Source organism: Taudactylus pleione, unplaced genomic scaffold (assembly GCF_031769625.1).
Source record: "Taudactylus pleione unplaced genomic scaffold, aTauple2 ptg000389l, whole genome shotgun sequence".
NCBI lineage: Eukaryota > Metazoa > Chordata > Amphibia > Anura > Myobatrachidae > Taudactylus > Taudactylus pleione.
This window is the reverse complement of record NW_028284790.1, coordinates 2115614-2135136: the sequence shown is the minus strand read 5'-3', so window position 1 is coordinate 2135136 and position 19523 is coordinate 2115614. Positions and strand designations below refer to the sequence as shown.

General features: G+C 41.3%; 1 protein-coding gene across 7 annotated transcripts in view; it reads right to left on the bottom strand.

The window, feature by feature from the left end:
* The window catches only part of INPP4B (inositol polyphosphate-4-phosphatase type II B), an 813539-nt gene that overhangs the window by 388623 nt on the left and 405393 nt on the right, over positions 1–19523 (bottom strand). The gene's annotated exons all lie outside the window — the stretch shown is intronic.

Genomic DNA, 19523 nt, shown 5'->3' with positions numbered 1-19523 from the left:
ACACAAATGAATTTCATGTATGTACACAAACTTTGCTCGGGCCACAAAATTATTGAAAATATTGTATACAATGACCTGCAGGCTGTATGTATAAGGTGTATATAACACATAAATGTATTCTGTGTTTATATTAGGGTCCCCTTCCCAAGATATTTCATTATGATATGCAAATATTCCAAAATACGGAATATTCCCTTATCCAAAATACCCCTGGTCCCAAGCATTTTGGATATGGGAGACTCAACCTGTACATCTTATCAATTATTCACACACTAAGTGGAGAGCTTGTACAAAAATTTGTGATATTTTTATACATAAAGTAATTTACAACCATGTTGGTATTAGATTCAGAGTTTGTTTAAATAAATATCCTGGAATTTGTTTCCTGAAGACTTTTGTTTTGGAGGCAGTTATTTCACCTCTGCACTGAGAATACTGTAAGTTGGAATTTTTCACTTCAATACCTGTATATGAAATTTTTATGTGAAGAACACACACGTCATACCTTTTTTTTTGTTTGTTTTTTTTTGTTAGTTTTTCAGAAGATTGAATATCCAGAAATTACCATTGTTGTTTTATGGATTATTTGTATTTGTTTTAATTTTTTAATTGCATATTTGTAGTACTGGCAACTCTTGTGCTATTATAGTTTTTTGTCATTTACGTTTGCTTTTCAAATATGAGTGAATCCATTGCAAAGGTTGCATAAGCACAAAATAGCTGGGTAAGGCATACAATTTAGTAAGCTAGACAAATGTCTAGTAAAATGTTCATGGTTTTCATGTATTTATTAAAGTTGGTTGAATGAAGGACAGGCATACCATTCTTAAAAACTTTTGGTCTCCCATCAAGAATGGAATCCCATAAAGTGAGGGGGTGTCACGAGTACAAATATGTTACAGTTTTATTTACATAATATGCATTTCCTTTATCTGCTGATCTCAATTAAGCACCAGAAAATAAATTGAAAATTAAATTATATTCCTTGTTTTAAAGGAATCTATCTACTTCAGTGTTATTTATTGGTTGCTGATCAAGAGTGGTTAGCTGACAATACTTAAACAGGGGAACCTTGCTGTAGTTTGAAAGTGAGGACTTCAACCTTACAAATTAGTACATCCATATTATTCTGAGCCAGGAATGTTGAAGCTCTAAAACAGTCTCACTCTCTGTTGGGTAATTTCAGCGCAAGTTGTGTAATAGGCATGTGCATAAATTTAGACTACAGTACCCAACAACAGTCTCAATATTTGGAAGTAAATAAGGGCTTGGCCTCCCATGAGATGGGTGTAGGGCAGTGGTTCCCAAACTGTGTGCCGCGGCACCCTGGGGTGCCTCGGGACACTTGCAGGGGTGCCTCAGGTTGGTGGTCCAGCACCAAAACAAATTCTTTAGGGTCAATGTAATGTAAATATGTGGACAAACAGAAGCACAAACCTGTCCCCACCACATAACTGATCCTAAGGATGACAGATAAGCACAATTTACTACACTTTACTACTTCACTACATTTTTTTCTGAATTTCTCAATAACAAAGTTTTGGCTTAGCGGTGCCGTGAAAACAAATGCAGATAGTCTAAGGCGCCGTGATTCAAAAAAGTTTGGGAACCTCTGCTGTTGGGTATTTTTAATTTTTAAGGGTTTTACAAATGGAATGTTGTGAAGTGTTTCAGGATGGTAAAGTAACTATGATCTTCACAATCTATAACTTTTGTGTTGTGTTGTCTTACTCAATAATCTACAGTATATTTAGGAAATCACTAATAGTCTAGCCCGATTATGTATTTATCCTACATAGAATTCAAAAGGCTATATTATAATAAGTTCTTCTTAGCATTTTTCTTAAAGGAAACACTGAAATACATTGTTTATAAAATACATGAGACTGCTCATGACCTCTGATATTTAGAAAGATTGGAGTCATTTTCTTTCATATCATTTTTACATTGCAATTGTTAGATGTTGGACATATTATCAGTATACATTCTGACCAGTGAACCTTACTTTCCATAATGTGCACACATTATTATTAAGCAATAGAACATTTTCAAGACCAGTACTAAATTGGCAATGTAAGCAGAGACTCTAATTGTCTTTAAGCGGTAAAATTATTTTGCGTGCAGAAATCCTTTACTTAGCTACAGTTAGGTAGTTTTCTGAAGTGCTCTGGGTAATTATTACATCTTAAGAAGTCTAGCAGCAGTGCTTTGCTACCTCTGGCTGCTATCAGGAAATGTATTATGGGGTATATTCGCTAAACGATGATGGCTTTTAGACCTAGTTGATGACATTTCAAGTGAAAAGCAGGGAAGTGGGAGCAATTACTGCTATTTTGTGAACAGCTCTCATTTAAGGAAATGGTTAGTCATGGTGAGATGAGCATAAATGGGACTCTTATTGCATGCCCAAATGCTACTACTGTACTTCTGTGTGCGTGTGTGAATTTATAGTAATTCTGGATTGCCATTATTTTCCCCTTACACTATACTTTACTCTAAACACCATGCAGTTTGTCCGACAAAGGTTAGTTAGTTCATGTAAAATGAATTGGCACATTGGTGGTGTTTTCGTTTTCATAAACTAGTAGTACGCTTCTCTAATAATCCAAGCCTAAGTGTCTTTGCTAAAATTATTACTATAGGAATAGAATAAAATATATCCCACTAGCTTTTCAACCTCTGAAGTTACATGAATAAGAGAAAATTATGTCTGGCATCGTAACAGAACTAGTGGGCAACTCTTTACATATAGCTACTGTATATGGCAAACTGTATACCTCTTAACAGTCCAAATGTAGGTGGTACTGTCACCATTTGAGGGAACTTTACCACCAGCCATGGACTTTAGTCCTGATTGGCGGGAATGTTGGGTTTCTACACGGCATTGTAAAGGTATATTTACACCCATGCAGAGAGTAGTGTTCAGGGTGGTATAGTGCTCTGGAAGCATTGGGCACACACCCGGGGGAATTATATGTTCCAACGAGATACAGCTATGCTCCCCTTTACGTGAACAAGCCATAGTTAGAAAGTTTAAAAGTTTGGAGTTATGAAACTTTTAAACCATAGGGACATTTATTGAAAGGGATATACAAAAAAAAAAAAAAGGAAAATTTTTTTTTAGCAAGAAATGAACTTGCTTGTGAGAACTTGAAGGTAACTTACCAGGAACACCACCTCTATGAATAATAATATAAAATGACTGTGTATTATACGTTGAACTGTTATACATAATGTGTCGTCTTGCTCTTCTGTAAGTTGACAGCCTTAAAAAGCTGCTTATCATATTACTGTAAGAATATGCATGGCGTTGTGAGGCGCTTCAGGAAACGGAGTCTCCATAACTGCCTAAACCAACTTTCCAACACTTCAGGGCAAAAATTCTGCATGTAAAAGGCCATGCCCCTGATCCCCCAGCTCATACCATGATACACCCAAAACATGCCCTTTCTTGGTGAGGTGAAATAAATGTGTAAGACCTGCCAATTCAGGACAGTTCACAGGCATGCCACTCATATTGCTACAGGCATGACACTCATATTGCTACAAGCTTTATTGTCACTTTTTTTAATAGCTTGATATGACCCATAATAGTAATTAGCAAATTGATTTTTGCAGTTCTATAGACAGTAGAGGAAGTTCACCATTATATTTTACTTAAGTGATTCTGCCTTTTCACTTTCCTTGATACCATATTTCCATCATTCCATTAACAGACACATATAAAGCAAAAATATATAAAACATACTTTAGCATAAACAACATCATGAAAGTCAACACCCTGTAGTGCCGGGTAATGTTTGAGAAAAGTGATGACAGACCCTCTCAATGCCTCAATCCAAAAGACTCCACGTGTTCTTTAGAAGACCTGCTCACTTAATAAGTTATTCAGCAGATACATATCACAAATCTTTTCAACCTGGATAAATGAGCATGAATCTTTGGAGAAATTGAAATCCTCATTGGTATATATGGAGACAGGTAAGGAATATACTAGTGTACCACTGTATGCATAGCACATAATATTTATTCATAAAATGCACTCACATGTTAAAAGATAAAAACAGCATTGCATAACTAAAGCTTGGAGCTCCCCCTTATGAAGAGTTTCCTACTTGAAGTGTGATGGATAATATACAAATGAACTTCAATAACCAGCAAAAAGAATGCGGCTTTTGAAAAAGAACACTTAGGACCTCATTCAGAGCCGCTCGCAAAAAGCGAGCGCTCACTCTGAATGAGGGCGGCCGCTTTTTTTTTTTCTTAGCTGGCCTCCTGGCCGCTCGCTAAGCTGTGGGTAACCACCCAGAGCTTTTGCGAGCGGCCAGGTGATGGTCGCGATCATCGCGACCATCAGGCTTGCGACGAGACCCTTGTGTTAGGGTCTTGTCTGCCGCAAGCCCCAGCAAGCTGCTCATTACTGACATCACTCGTGATGTCAGTAGGGCTGCCCACAAACGGCAGGCGTTCGTTCAGGAATGCCACCATTTGTCCAGCCACCCCCCTTCCCCACCTACAAAATGGGGCGAACTGTCGATCAACATCAACAGCCGCACCGTTTGTAGCGAGCACCGGAGCGAGTGAATTTCTCACTCACTCCGGGGCTTGCACGTGGTGCGTGCGCAGTGCCCCACCATCGACCCGCTTGCAAGCGCATATCGCTTGAGAGCAGGTCTGAATGAGGGCCTTAGTGTGAAACGCGTCAAGAAAATGCAAGTACTTAATCTCATCCATACCAATCAAACTTTCTAACATCTGAAATCAAATAGCAGAAGCTACCTGTTGCTGGGACATTGAACTTCGTTTGTCTATTGTCCATCACACATCAAGTAGGAAACTCTTTAGAAAGGGGAGCTATCCATTGCTTTGGTTATATAATGCTGTTTTTATCTTTAAACATGTTAGTACATTTTATGAATACATTTTATGCATTATGCCTATATTGGAGAAGAGGTAAAGTTTCTTTCTTGTTGTACTATTGGGCTGTAATTTATTGATTTTAATGCGCATTTTTATCCTCAATATCATTACCATTGTATATACATTTTTTTACTTTATAAATACAAAGCACCTGTGATGGATCAATAAATTGATTGGAGCAACTGCTATTCCATGTATTACTAATCTGAGAGGCAGGTATGGGCAGGGCCGGTGCTACCATTAGGCAGCTTTAGCCTGCTGCCTAGGGTGCAGGTCACTGGAGGGCGCCGCGGAGTCCACATAAAAAAAAAATCAAGAATATCTCTCAGTCCTGCTCGGGACTACTGATAACCAAGATTGCCGCAGGAACTCCCCCAGCCCCCGGCACTGCACTCTCACTTGCAGTGGTGTATCTAAGGGTCAGAGTGCCCCTGGCAAAATAAGGGACTGGCGCCCCCCCCCTCACAGCCCCGTCCCCTCACACAGCTTTTAATACTTTTAATATTAAAAAACACACATTGGCATCCACAGGGAAAAAAACAGCCAGCTCCCCTTCTAAGCCCCCACTCCCCAGCCAGCCCTAGCAGGTCCCCTTCTGGTCCCCCACTCCCCAGCCAGCCCCAGCAGGTCCCCCTCTGTGCCCTCACTTCCCAGACAGCTCCAGCCTTTTATATCCCCCACTCCCCAGCCAGCCCTAGCAGGTCCCCTTCTGGTCCCCCACTCCACAGCCAGCCCCAGCAGGTCCCCCTCTGTGCCCTCACTTCCCAGACAGCCCCAGCCTTTTATATCCCCCACTCCCCAGCCAGCCCTAGCAGGTCCCCCTCTGTGCCCTCACTTCCCAGACAGCCCCAGCCTTTTATATCCCCCACTCCCCAGCCAGCCCTAGCAGGTCCCCTTCTGGTCCCCCAGCCAGCCCCAGCAGGTCCCCCTCTGTGCCCTCACTTCCCAGACAGCCCCAGCCTTTTATATCCCCCACTCCCCAGCAGCCCCCCTTCTAAGTCCGCTCTCCCCAGCCAGCCCCCTTCTGTGCCCTCACTCACCAGCCAGATCCAACCTGTTATGTTCCCCACTAGGTCCACTCCCAAACCAGTCCCCCTTCTAAGTCCGCACTCCCCAGCAGGCCCCCTTCTGTGCCGCCACTCACCAGCCAAACCCAGCCAGTTATGTTCCCCACTCGGTCCACTCCCAAACCAGTCCCCTTTCTAAGTACCCACTCCCCAGTCAGCCCGGCAGGTCCCCTACCATGCCCCCAATCCCCACTTCCTACCTTTTTGCTGCAGTGCTCCCACGGGCCGCGGCTCCTCAGCCCGATCTTCAGCACTGGTCACGTACGCTGGGTCTTCTCTCCACACAAAAAAAACATTGTCTCATGGTGCTGGCAGTTGCGCACTTCAGGAAGCTGCACGGTCGCAACAAGGATGAGGCTGCTGCTGCTGCCAGCCCTCCCTGGGCCGTGCAGCTTCCTGAAGTGCGCTCCTGCTGGCACCATGAGACAAAGTTTTTTTGTGTGTGGAGAGAAGACCCGGCGCGTATCTACCATCTGGCTGTGGAAGGCACCGCTGGGTGGCGCCCCCTCCTGGCTGGCGCCCCTGGTGACTGCCATCCAGGCCAATGTGTAGATACGCCCCTGCTCACCTGTTAGTGCATTACAGTCAGCTGTAGTGGTGGACAGGCTTAGGGTGGTTGTGTGTATGTGTGTGTGGGGGTGGGGGGGAGCGGGTTATTTAGTGCTGACAGGGTTAAAGTTTAATGAGTGCTGGCAGGGTGTGTGCGTGTGTGTGTATGTGTGTGGGGGGGTTAATGAGTGCTGGCAGGGTGTGTGTGTGTGGGGGGGGTTAATGAGTGCTGGCAGGGTGAGTGTGTGTGTGTGGGGGGGGTTAATGAGTGCTGGCAGGGTGTGTGCGTGGGTGTGTGTATGTGTGTGTGTGGGGGGTTAATGAGTGCTGGCAGGGTGTGTGCGTGTGTTTGTGTGGGGGGGGGTTAATGAGTGCTGGCAGGGTGAGTGTGTGTGTGTGTGGGGGGTTAATGAGTGCTGGCAGGGTGCTATTAAGGTATGTGTGGGTTAATGAGCACTAGTAATATGAGTGTGTAGGTTAATGATTGCTGGCAGGGTGTGTGTGTGTGTGTGTTAATGAGTCCTGAAAGGGTTAGTGTGGGGTTTAATGAGCGATGGCAGAGTGACTCTGTGGGGGGGATTAATGGGTGCTGACATATTTGGGCACATGTGTGGCATAATGTATTGGGGCACAGTTGTATTTGGGGTACCTGTGCAGCATATATATTGGGGACATTGTGTGGCATACTGTATGTATTAGGGCATTGTGCAGCATAATACACGGCTATGTGTCATAAAATAAATTTGGTGTAGAGCTGTGTCGCACATGTATTGGGGGAACAAATGTGTAGCATATCATGAATTGTGGGCACAAATGTGTGGTATATTATGTATTTGGGGGCATAAATGTGTGGCATGTTTCATATATTGGAGGCATTGATATGTAGCATAATTAGGAAGTAGGGATACAGCTGTGTGGTATAGAATGAATTTGTGGCACTGATGTGTGGCATATTATGAATTGGGGGCAGTGTTAAGAGGTACATTATGATTTTTGGGTTCTGCAGTGAGGCATATTAGTAAGGGTATTTCTATATAGTATATTATGAATTTAGGACACTGCTGTGTAGCCTATTATGAATTCAGGGAGCAGGGGCGGTGGGTGCCCGGAAAACCTTGCACTGGCCCTGGGTATGGGATAAGTAGTTGGAGGGTCTACTGATCTTTGTAGTGCCATGTTTGATAAACTTGGGGTGCCCCCAGGTGAGTTAGCTCTGAATTTCGAAATATATAAATGTATGTGCTATTATCATGTAGCATAAGAAAATGCATAAATGTATGACCCAAAGTGGGTGCTATTATCATGTAGTGTTAGGACCACCCAAACAGAAACACCTTGGTGGCTTACCATATGTTTGCTAATATATGAGATCTCCTCATTGCCATTGTAATGTAGGATGAGAATCTCATTTGCTGGTGCTTTGCAGTGTGCTGGGGAATTCTGTGTTTTTTCTTATCTAGATTAGCCCCATCCTTACAAGCAACTGACCCTGTGTATTGCAGGCCATTTACAAGGTCACTGATAAAAAAAAAATGAAAAAGGACAATATACTGATCAGTTCATACTTATAATAACTGCTTATTTATAAGACACAAACATATTGCAGTGCTGTACAGTGGGAAATAGAGAATGTAGCAAAGACACACCAACAAACAAAGTCATATAATACAGGAAGCATAATATTAAACACAAGGGGAAGGTCATTGGTTGGTGTTATCTAGCACCTGTGCTTTATCTGTCTTAGAGGGGTATTCAATATGGAGCGAAAAGTCTTTTTTTGCGATAATTTTGCAAAAAATTACGTAATTTTCGCTGGTTTTGGTTTTACACTGTATTCAATTTCAAAGACTTTTCGCAGGTTCGAAAAGTCTTTGAAAAAAAACGGGGATAACTTTTCACCACTGAATAGGTGGCGAAAAAAAGTGCAGAATTGGGGTTTAGGGGTGCAGGCTTAAAAAAAATAGCCTGCACCCCTGGGAATGACATTTTAAAAATAACTGAGTCAAAAAAAGTTTAAAAAAGAATAGGGACACCCCAAAAAATTAATTTAAAAATTGGGGTTAAAAAAAAAAAAAGGGAAAAAAGTGTTTAAAAATAGGGAAATAGGTTCAGGGCTATTCTGCAAGTATGCGGCAGGTGTTTTCTACAATAGATTATCAGTGGCAGGTGCATAGTTGCAGAATTTTTTAAAACTTACTTTAGGGACATAAAAATATGCTAGTACCCATTTTCATGTACCCCAAATTTGATGGGACCACTTAAAAGAACGAAAAAAATAACCTAAGTGCTCTTCTGCAACACTTCTTCAGTGTCGGGAAAAAACACCTGCTGAGGCTATTTAAATCCCCGACTTTCATTTGCAGGCTAAAACAGGGGTACCCATAGTGATCCCCCATGTTTTTACAACTTTAGGGGGGTCCTACAATTTATTCAAGGAAAAAAAAAATTTTTTACGCAGATCCCACTTCGCACCTTCCCGTTTTCGTAGGTTTCATATTGAATACGGGGATAAAGCGGGCGCGCACCTGATACTTTATCCCAGGAAAATCTCCGATGTGGAGCGAAAAGTCCAGCACGGACTTTTCTCTCCCATATTGAATACCCCTCTTAAGGGCAGATTGATAAATGATTAAATTTAAAATTGATCCAAATTGCCATGAATTATTAATTCACCAAACTCTCTAATCTATTAAAAATTAATTTATATTAAATTCAAGTGGTCTATTTTACTCTAATAAGCAATACAGCTGATTTTTCCACAAAGTTGCAACAGGCATTGCATTTTACTTGCCCATAGAAAATTAATGTGAAAAGATAAGCATAACATAAGCAATGTGTACATACTGGTTGCTTATGATTGGTTGAAAACAATGACATTATCAGCAAATCAGTGTAATGTTACTGTAGAACTGTTCATGTTGTAGACAGTATATAGTTCTAAAAGTTCTAGTACGGCTTTATGCAAATATGAAAATTCAACTACTATATGCATATATCGGCTTGATTTGGCCCGAAACAGATACAGTAGTTCCAAGCTGCTTTGCACCTTCCTAAATAAAATAACAAACAAATTCAGATTAATCACCCCTTTGACTAAGCGCTGTTCCTTGTGCATACTGCACTGCGCACTACTTATTCCTCACACACACACACCCTACTGTACAACCTCAAACTAAGGGGCCTATTCATTATCCAGGGCCCCCTATAATTAAGTAAATAACTTGCCCATGAGTTGCGGCGGAAGATACTAAAATACATAAGCAATTCAATATTGCTCTGATGCGTGGATGGCTCCCCTGACAAGCAGCCGTTTATGCCATACCTAACACTGCTGATTCCGCCACTAATTAGTAGCAGCAGAATTTTACACTGTGGGGTTAGACCCGGCAGTATTAGTGCAAATGCATGAACTGAGCCCACACCACTCATACACATTGACAGAGGGGGGCAGGGAGGAGGGGAGGAACCCGGACCTACTTCCCATAGGAAGGGGCGGGGCTCCGGGAACCAACGCCATCTTTCTGTTTTCAGCGTTTGCTGATTATGAAGTGACCACACTGGACCCTTAATAAAACAGGCCAATAAGTGATGGTGAATCACTTATTGGCCCGTTTCAAAACAGTTCTCCAAAACAACCTCTGCTTAATGTGAAAAATCTTGTAAAGTTATATTGTCAATTTAGCCATAGCACTAGAACACAATTTCTTATAGATTATCAAATCTAATTACCTTACACCAGTGGCGCACTGGGGTTGCTGACACCCAGTGGGGCATGGAAACCTTCGGCATGCGTGCCCAGCGCTTCTGGAGATGAGGAGGAGACTCTCCCTGCACTGCCATCTCCTCAGTGACCGGGAGCCGGGCCCTACACTGTGATGTTAGTGAGTAGCGCCTGGCTCCCTGTCACTGAGGTGCAGCCAACAATTTGGTTTCACCCGCTCGGAGGGGGACACCCGGTGCTGTCCACAACCCCTAGTGATGCCACTGCTTGACATAACTTGGGAGCTCTGCTGCATTTGCTAATGTCTAATAGACCATATATTAAATAGTGGTAACATTTTATCTGCGTTTCAATAAAGCAATTTTGTACCTGAACTTCAAAAACTCAATATATTACAGTACAAGAGCAAAGTTTGATTTGAACAGAGAATCAATGAAGAATGGAAAGTGGGAAATTTTAGTCTTAATAAAAGCAAATTGAAATATTTTAATTGAATACTTGGTGGCAACAAACATTCTAGGAATATAAGGCAACAAATGTGGTTAAAGATAAAGGTATTGAAGGGAATTATGGGAAAACTAGAGAACATTGAAATTGTTAAACCCAGAAGACACTGAAAATTAATTATGGAAATACAAGGAAGTAGCACAACATGTAAAAACGAAACCAAATTAGCAAAAACGTCAGTTGAAAAGAGTTTGGCAAAGATTGCAAGTCTAATCCTAACACAGTTTTCAAGAATATATATATTTACACACTGTCTGTATATAATATAATATCCACATATACTCGGCACTCACACGATGGATAAACAAATTAACCTGCTACGTGCCATGCAGCATACAGTAACTCAATATATTCACACAAAATAGGGAAGCACTCGATAATCTTACAAACAGCTCTTAGGGTCCTTTATTCACTCCAACATTTCGGGGTTCCCCCTTCATCAGCGACAGCAGTTACTGCTGTCCCTGACAAAAGGGGGAACCCCGAAAAATCGGTACACTGGTAAATGTTGCTTAGCTAACAGAGGAGGGTGAGCAGTTAATCATGACAAAGACACAATACTTGACCCTGATTCTATATTGTTTTTTTTAATGACAATCTTCAAAATCCAAACAAACCAATGATAGACCTGTGATCCTGATGGTGTGCTGTAAGCATGGTTTCATGATCATGCTTAACAGCTATTCAATTTTATTAGTAGGTACAGTAAGTTTCAAACTGGATCATAGAAGTGCAATATATGTGATATATTTGGATTTTGGAAAAGCATTTGAAACAGTTGTTTTTATGTAACATACCCATTGACCATTAGTGCCCAGATATTCCTGCTGTAAAATTCATCAAGCAAAAAAACTGAGCCGCATTCCCTCCTCCCCGTTGGACAGAGATCCAGAGAAGGAGGGTGCACTTGCATAAAATAAGTTCACGAATGTGCAGCAACACTGTCCTGCATTGTAAACTAGCTAGCAGCAAAAGTAGAAGTGGAAGGGCTTGTGGAACATCTGTTCTTCAGAGCAGTTGTCCTGGCACTAGAGCAATATCGAGTTGCTGAGGTGCATTTGTGTCTTCCACAACAATATAATATCCTTGGGGCCACCACAAATTATAATGGACTATTTGGAAACTTACCCTGAGCCAGTAGTGCAGAGGTTAGAGGCAGCATGGTACAGGGGTCATGGACATGCCCCATTTGTGACATAGACTCTTCCCCTTCAAGACATGAACACACACCTATCTTGATCCTCCCAATGTTGGGATGTATGGATGGTGGTGTACATCACATATTAATATCGGTCCCTGACCTATTTATTAATGATACTGTAGGTGACCTAGCTAATGTGCTCATATTTGCTGATGAGACTAAATTATGAAGAGTAATAACATAGTGCAGTATAGTAACTTGTTACAGACAGATTGAGGGCCTCATTTATCAATGAGTTTTATCATTCACAATGAGTGATAAAACTCGTTCCGTATGGTAATGGTGCTCCAGCCAATCAGCTCCAAACTGTCATCTGTTTGAAAAATTACCATTTATCATATGCAACTAGTTTTATCACTTGTTGTAAATGAGGCCCTTAGTCTGACAAAGTATAAGAAATTTAATGAAGGCAACTGTAAAATTATGCTAATAACATGCTACTTAGACTTAGACCACATCATGAATATGGGATATAAGTTGGGCGCCTCGCTGTAACATGGACATAGGAGATCTAGAGAAAGTTCAGCGTCATGCAGCCTCAATTAAAAAATAAAATGGAGAGGTTAAGGTTTAAAGAGCTTAGGATACTATTGTCTATATATTTATATTTGCTCATGGTCAACTCAGAGATGGGTGTAATATTTTTCTTTGCCAAGGATCATACAGGGAAGGAGGAATTAATACATGCTAAAATTAGTAAGACTGAGTATAAGAAATTCCATACCACATAATGTGCCGGTGACAAATTCTCAAACCTAATTTAGAATGGATTGGATGCTTTTCCCACAAGACTTGCTATCTGTAGCTCTCATTACTAGAGATAAGGGGGTGATTGATCCAGAGAATTTATTACGCTGCCATTTTGTGCATAGGAGGATGTATTTCTTTTGTGAGACTATGGCCCTCATTCAGAGCCACTCGCTAGCGGCAGTACGCTCGTTCCGAGCGATGTTCGCACATCTGCACATGCGTACGGTTTTTAGTACGCATTCGCGAACCAGTCAGTGCGGCCGAAAATCGTTGGTACGCAATATAGCGAGGGCCTGCTATTTTGAGTGACAGAATGAGGCGTATGTGGGTGGTAACAGGGGAAGGTGTTTGAAAACGGGGAGTGGAGATCCGAACGCAGGCGTGCTTAAAGGTCAAAACGGGCGTTTTAAGGGAGTGCATAATTAATACAGCAGCGTCATTGACCACGTCACTTGGTTTTTTTTAACTCAGAACTGCTCGCAAAATAGCGGTTGAAAACACCAACCACAAGAATAGCGAGCAGTTCATACGCTGTACGATGTACTCGATTAATCTAATAAATAGCGGACATGACGTATGGTGCGTGCGGCCAGGGGGCGTTTTTATCAAATAAACGAGCGTATGTTTTGCTCGCTCATTCAGACTTAGAGGTGGGAACAGACTGCAATTTGCGAACGGATCATTTGAATAGCCACCCCTTGTTTTTGAACGAACGACCACAAATAGCGAACGGCTCTGAATCAGGCCCTATATTGGCAACTTTCACATTGGGGGTTTTGTTGTGTCTTTCTATAGATCAATGCTGCTACAATTTATGAAGCTTAGGGAGGTTGAAAAATGCACAGGTCCATCAAGTTCACCATATTGTATGTTACAAAGCTATATTTTAGCAATATAACTGTATATATAACCAGTGCAGAAGTGGACAGATATTGTGCCAGACCCTTCCTGCATCAGATAGATTGGCCCCTAAATACAAGTAGTAGTTTCCCATTGGAAACTCATAGTGCTAATCTCACACCAGGCTGGAGAAAAAATTACAGTTCTGAGTTAAGAATGACACCTATGCAGCAAATTTGATGGGTATAGTTTACTGTTATGTTGTCAACAGAAAGAAATGTCAGGTTAGTAACTACTGTTGGCACTTTCTGTTTTTGAAAGATTATGCATGCAGTGGAGAGATGACATACAAGATAGGGCACATAGGGCAGAGACTTTTGGGTCTCCAACTTATAGAGAAAGCAGAGAGAAAAGTGGTTACAGAGAATCGAACACTGAAAGAGCAAGATAGAACAGTGTCCTGAAGACATAGGGATTGTAGCATTTGTATAAGAGGAGACTAGTCAACAGTGTTAAATGCAGCAGAGATATCCATGAGAAATAGAAGTAATGGCCTATAGATTTAGCATTGATCCAATCATTTAGTACTTCAGTCAGAGTAGTCGCTGTGTGTTGTTGGAAATGATGGTCAGACTGAAATGTGCCCAATTGTTGTGTGAGGCAATTGTGAGATAGTTGTACGCCAATCTCTCAAACTACTTGGAGGGGCAAAGGAGCTAAGAGGTGGGATGGTAATTTTAGAGAAAATTTGGGTAAAACTGTGTTTATTTTAGAATTAGAAGAGGAGTAATCACTGTATGCTTTAATAATGATGGAAATATACCAGTAGATAGACAGATAGGAATTTTATTTAAGGTTGGGATGAGCACAGGAGACAGAGATCTACTTCTTTATGAGGGTAAAGATCAAGAGGAGAAGTAGTAGATTAGAAAGATAAGAGTAGATACATTTGTGGGATCAAATGAAAAGAATGTGCCAGGGAAGGGACAGAGCAGGTTATTGACTGGGGAAGAGTAAACCATTTCATGTCGGATCATATCAATCGCAAGATATTGGACACTGTTGGCATTCCGTGGGTTTGGTGTAGAAGGGATGAGAGGAGATTTAAATTTATTAAAAAGGTGCTTGGAATTAGAAGCTTAATCAGAGGTGAGAGATTGAGAGTATGTTTGTTTGGCAATGTATACAGTCTTTCAGTAGGAGTGGTAGACAGCTGTATATGTGAGGTAATCATTAACAGTAATTTATGCGAATGATGTTCTACTTTATCAGAAAGCTTATGAAGATGTTGTGTTTGAGAGTGCCACAGTTATCATAGTAGTTAGAGGAGTGTGAAGAGTAGCTGGAGCCACTTAGTCAAGGGATATTTCTAGGGATTGCTTAAAAAGTGGTACAGCACTATCAGAGAATATAGACCTTGGTGAGAGAAGTTGTTGCATAGAGGGGAAAACATGTTGAAATATATATGTCTGCGGTTATGAAGAGATTGAGAAAAGTTCAGTAGTAGAGATGCTAAAGTAATGAAGGAGAGCTTGCAGGTGGTAAGGTGGTGATCTGAGACAGGGAAATGAGTGTTAAGGAAGTCTGCAACTTAGCATAGTCTAGTGAATATAAGAACAAGGCAATTACCATACCAATGAGTAGGGAAAGGCCAAGAGAGGAGTTTAGAGAGAGGAGTTTGGAGGATATGGGCTAACAATGGTAACATTGAAATTTACCCATGATGGGGATTGTCAGAGGATAACAAATGAAGAAGCAAGGTGGAGAAATGTTCAAGAAATTGTTGGTGTGGGCTAAGGGAATGGGACGATAGATCACAACAACACACAGAGAATTTTTTGAAAACCCTCGTAATAGTCAAAACATTTTTTATACGGTTTTATAAGTGATGGAACATTTGGTACAACTGTGAACGTGCATCGTTGGGAAAGGACAATTCCAACCCCACCTCCTTTACTGCTTCTAGGCAAGGAAGTGTCGGTGAAATGGAGACCACCATGTGAAAGGACTGGACATGAGCCATATTTCTGTTATTGTCAAAAAGTTGACATCCAGTAGCCAAAGAATCTCCCTGTTCCTCTTTCACTGATGAGCTAATACTTCTAAATAAACATTATACAGAAGCAGCTGTGATTTATATAACAGTAAAAAAAGTAAGGGAAGCCTACAAAGATTTAGTATTAAATTGGATATATAGTTGCTATTCACAACATTAAGATTCAAAGGATACATACATACATACATACATACATACATACATACATACCCTTAGCATTATATGATAGGATTTCACATTAGGAGCACTGAAAATGCTGGTGATACACAGAATTGCTTTGCACTAATTTTTCTCTGATAACAGATCAGTGTTCTCTTCTTGCCATGACTGTATCAGGCACCAATTACTAGTATGTCTCCCACTGGTATAATCACCCAACAGAGGATGGATCAAATGATGTGCAGTTATCTCATACTTTTTTCAAAGCAATAAATTCAATTCTTTTCAGCTTCATTTGACCCATAACTAAATAAATAAATAAAATACCAAGCATCTTAGTAGACTTGTAAATCTCTGAATATTTATGAGCCTTGCTGACAAATATTTGAAGGCTGTGTAACTCTCAGGCTAGTTCAATAATACTTTATGCAGGGTCAATAAAAAGTTATGACCTGCAACTTGCAATAAAATCTAACAGGAGGAGGCCTTTGAGGCATCAAGCTTATTCGAGTTGTTTACTTTTTCTAATAAATGCTACTGCAGAGGTATGTTGATGGTATAATTCCTTTACATAGGAACTGGTACCTGAATCCTTTTTGTTTTAGCACATAAAAGTCATATTACGTATTGGTTTCAGCCTAGCAACTTTACACAAGTTAACTTGGCAAAAAGTTTGACCACAACAAACAAACAAACAAACAAACAAAAAATTTAAAGGTTTTGCAGTCATATTTCAGCCATATACACCAACACAGGGAAAACAAAAAAAATGTGCCCCTTTGTTCCAACTTCTAACAGCATCAAATTACATTACATAAAAGTATTGTTTGTCATTTTGGTCTTGTAAGTAGACTTTTTATTAAATTTAAATTGAATGTTATATTACATATCTGTGTTGCAGAGTTTATTATACATGTATTACTTACTGTGAAGTACATGTTCCTAGTGCTTCTGATCCCAGGTGGGGCAATATTTTGTAGTGGGTCATCATGTCAGTGAGCCAGTAGCAAGGCTCTGCGATGCTGAATAGCCGCTGGTTCAAATCCCGACACCGGAAGCCCAAATGCTGAAGATCCCAACAGGGGTGGTAAGAACAAAGCTTACCTACTGTGACTTACCTATTAAAAAACCTCCACTGACATGTTATTGTGCAAGGGTGATTCAATAAGTAAGGTAACAAGACCTCTCAAGTGTGTAATGTTCTCTATTTCATTCTAATTTCCCACCAGAGCAGGTAGACCACTGCTTTCCCCCATGGCCACTAGACTGAGCCTCATATCAGTCATAATGCCCCAACATCAGTTGGAAGATGGAGGAGCTGGCAGAAACATGGTCAAACATTGAGGTGCGTAGTATGATCACATTTATGCCTCTAAAGAGCACATCAGCAGCTGAAATTCATTGCCAGGTGTATGGTGATAATAAAATCATGTCAAGGAAACAGGTTTGGGTTTCTGCCCTGCCTTTTTGTCATCTGTGGTGGACGTGCTTGGCCAACCGGATCGCTGCTCATCTTGAACGTTTGTCCTGCCGTTATGAAAGGCACTCCAGCACTTTTTTTCTAAAATATCAAAACCAGTGGAATCTCATCATTGGCTGCTCTAACTATTCACAGATATTGGGTGGAAGAAAAAACAGTTCTCTGACCAAAAAATAATTTGTATTGGGGATACCGTTATTCTCCTTCTCAAGTATATATCTAGTATGCATTTGATTATACATTGAGTATTTCTCACGTGGTCTAAAATACTACACTATTAGCCACTCGTTTCCTTTCTATTATATATATATATATATATATATATATATATATACATACAGCAGGCAAAATAAGTATTGAACACATCAAGATTTTTCTCAGTAAATATATTTGTAATGGGGCTATTGTAATGAAATTTTCACCAAATGTCAGCAACAACCCATGCAATCCACACATGCAAATAAATCAAACCACAGATGTTCATAAATTAAGTTATGTGTAATAATGTGAAATGATACAGGGAAAAAGTATTGAACACGAAGAAAGGGAGGTGCAAAAAGGCATGGAAAGCCAAGACACCAGCTGAAATCTATCAGTAATTAGGAAGCAATCCTGCCCCTTGTCAGTGCAAATTAATATAAGCTGGTTCAGTCCCAACTGATGGCCTATAAAAAAGGTGTCTCATTACCAAGGTGTCACACAAGAAACATCTCATGATGGGTAAAAGCAAAGAGCTCTCTCAAGACCTTCGTAACCTTATTGTTGCAAAACTGTCAGAACTGCGACTATTCCAGTACATAAAGATAATTACTTTTTCCAAAGTTCCTTTGTGGTCGTTGGAGGAGCTATCCTGCTTGCTGGCGTTCTTCACATACAGGGAATAGAGAGTTAAAGTGATCATCTGTTTCCAAGGTGTTGTCAGGTTGTGGGATTCCTAGATTGCTCATTATTTCAAACCTGATTCCATTTGGGTCACATGTTCTGAACTTCCTATGAATCACAGACCTCTAGTATAAAGCCTGTTACTAACTGTGTCTCAGTGTCTGAGCAACGTTACTTTCAGGTCTTTCTTGGACTCCTGCCAGATCCCTGCTGTGCCTGTGGGTTGCTGTGGACTTTGCTAAATCTCCGCTCATGTTCCAGCTTAACTTCTGATGCCAGTTATCAGCCGCACTATGGAGCTCAGCATAGCCATTGCCTAAATATTGTTTTATGCTCCACTGCTGTGGTTTCACCTTTTGCTGCACTATTTACTTTGCCTGTTGCCTCTCACTCCTGTGGATATCGAACCCCTCTTCGTTACAGTTGTCAACTGTTACAGTTATCATCACTGCATCATGGGGCTCAACCCCGTTCCGGATTTTAGTCACACCGCAGGGCTCAACCCTGTCCTGGAACTACACCACTTCACAGGGCTCAACCCTGCTTCAACCTTCATTGTATCGCAGGGCTCAACCCCACTCCGGATTCTAGTTACACCGCAGGGCTCAACCCTGTTCCGGAACTACACCGCTTCACATGGCTCAACCCTGTTTCAACCTCATCGCATCACAGGGCTCAACCCTACTCCGATCTCACTGCATCACAGGGCTCAACTCTGCTCCGACCTTATCTCATCACAGGGCTCAACCCTGCTCCGACCTCATCGCATCACAGGGCTCAACCCAGCTCCGACCTCACCACATCACAGGGCTCAACCCTGCTTCAACCTCACAGCATCACAGGGCTCAACCCTGCTCCGTCTTTCACTGCATCACAGGGCTCACTCTGCTCCGGATCTCCATCACTACAGTGTTCCACCCAGGTGAAGCTCTACTATACCATCCTGAGGTGTTAGCCTCATACTGGACTCGGGGTTCCCTACCATATTAACTTTTCTGTGTTAAAGACTATATGGGGGGTTTTCTCCTATACTCGTTATTACTTATGTGAACCTCAGTGTTGTTGAGACTTTATGTGAGACGTTGCTATTATATTTCTCCTATGAATAAATTCTGTTTACTTTTATTCCGTGCTATCGAGATTTCATGAAAAGGTCATTCCTAAAGCCACCCCAGTTTATTGTGCTTAGTAGGCCTGCCTCCTCCCAGGAGTCTCAAGTGTCTTCAACCGTGACAAAAACATACTGATGGCACTGGTTACAGAAGGATTTCTAAACGTCTGAATTTTCCATTGAGCACTGTTAGGGCCATAATCCGGAAGTGGAAAGAGCATCATTTCACCATAAACTGGCCACGACCAGGTGCTCCTCACAAGATTTCTGACAGAGGAGT